Source organism: Propithecus coquereli, unplaced genomic scaffold (assembly GCF_000956105.1).
Source record: "Propithecus coquereli isolate 6110/MARCELLA unplaced genomic scaffold, Pcoq_1.0 Scaffold140, whole genome shotgun sequence".
NCBI classification, from domain to species: Eukaryota; Metazoa; Chordata; class Mammalia; order Primates; family Indriidae; genus Propithecus; species Propithecus coquereli.
This window is the reverse complement of record NW_012138303.1, coordinates 2194059-2196017: the sequence shown is the minus strand read 5'-3', so window position 1 is coordinate 2196017 and position 1959 is coordinate 2194059.

Genomic DNA, 1959 nt, shown 5'->3' with positions numbered 1-1959 from the left:
AGAAGATTATCTTGCAGATCTTAATTTCATGGGGATGGGAAGCTTGGCCTATGGTTAATTCAGTGTTTTTGCTGTGAAAATCAAGCATAGGTCCTCAATCCTGCTCCAAGATGGATGGCTCAGCTCACACTGCACCTCCCCACCTCCAAGCCTGGTGTTTGTATGGAATAATGAGTCCCACAAGCTTGGGCCTGATAATGCTTTTATAATGTAAAGGAGGAAAGCCAAGTAAAGTGGATTTGTGTATCCCTCTAATGAAAAGTTGGCCTGTCTGTTTTTATCAGACTAATGAAGCTCCTGCCCCATTCTCTTGCCCAGTGTAAGGCTCACAATGGGGACAGTGAGCTCTCTCCAACACAGCTCCTCCACAGATGCTATCTGCCAGCTCTCTTCGCAGAAGAGTTCATTTTAAAGGGATCCTGGCTTGATTAAGGCTTTGTGAGCCTCCCAGCCTCATTACAAATCAATGGAGATGAACTGAGTGCTTAATACTCAAAAGCCAAGCTAACAAAAGCTGACTTATTACAAGCTAAGGGGTTGGGACTCTCCTGGGTGTTTCAGCTTTGTTTTGTTTTGTATTTCAACCCCCATTTTTCCCTCCCCTCCTCTTCCTGGCCACCCCCAACCCAATCCATTTTCTGTGGCAATATTCAAGTTCCTATTCCTTCTTCCTTGTATTCCTCTCTATAAAACTGCAGCTTTTAGAAGAATGATATTTCTTACTGGATATTATGCTCCACTGTGACCAGGTGAGTTTTCTGAATGACAGTTGCCCTCCCCTGTAACACTTGGCTTCAATTTTTCACACAGGAATCAATGATTCCAGTATCTTTTGGAAAACTTCCTGTTTGCTGTTTTCCATCTACTGACTTCTCCCTTTCATACCCCCCCAAAACATACCAATGTAGAATGGAAAAAGGAAATCAGAAATGTTTGACCATCCTTAAGGAAAAGGCAAGAGTTGATGTAAACCTGCTTCCAGATCCTTCAGCTGTTTCAGACACCTCTTCTCTGCCTGTCTCCCTCTGTCTCTCTCTTCTCTGAGAAAATTGCACTTTGAGTGTTTTTCTGCTCCATATTCAGAGACAGAAAGGTGCCAGAACTGTAATGAGATGATGAGAAGCTCCATATGGGAAGGGAAAAACACCAAAAAACAAAGGAAGTTTCAAATATCACTATAAAATCAAGTCTCATTGTCATAAAGTTGAGAATCTGGGGCTGCTCCTATTCTGAGGAAGATTGGAAGGATCGATCCTTATAGGATACCACACCCTTGTCTTTCCCTGCAGAACTAATAACATAAACATGGTGCATTAATTCTGTGTCAGTCTTGGTGTTAAGTATTTTACATGCAGTATTTCTTGTAATCGTCGCAATAATTCTATGAAGAAGAATCAATTAATGTTTGTACTTTAAAAATGTAGGAACAAGAAAAACAACATATATTTTCCAAGTCACACACTTAGTAAGCAAGGACTGTATTGATATCCAGATCTCACTTTGACTCCAGAGTCCTTGAACTAAACCACTACATTAATCTACCTTCATATAGGGTTGGAAAAAAAAAAAACACCTTAAAAAATAAAAACTTTTGTTGGACTAAACCCTGGAAGGGTTTTGGGATCCAGCAACCACAGCTTACAAATGACCACTTTCTTTTTTCCACCCATCGCTCCCAGTCACATTCTCAGTAGAACTCTACTCTTCCCTACCTGACTTGCAACTCTGTCCTCTAAACTTCCTTCAACTTGGAAGTGCACCAGATTCAAACCCAAGATACTTCAGTTCCAGACAGATGTTCTTGAGCAATTTGTCTAACTTTTGTGAGTTTCCATTTCTCCATCTGAAAAGGGAAGTTAGGGTCATGTAAAAATTAATTGTCAAAACATGTAAAATGCATTTAAGAAAGGCTACTTCCTTGCCTCTTCTTTCTCAGGATCTTTTTCTCTTCTTTCCAAA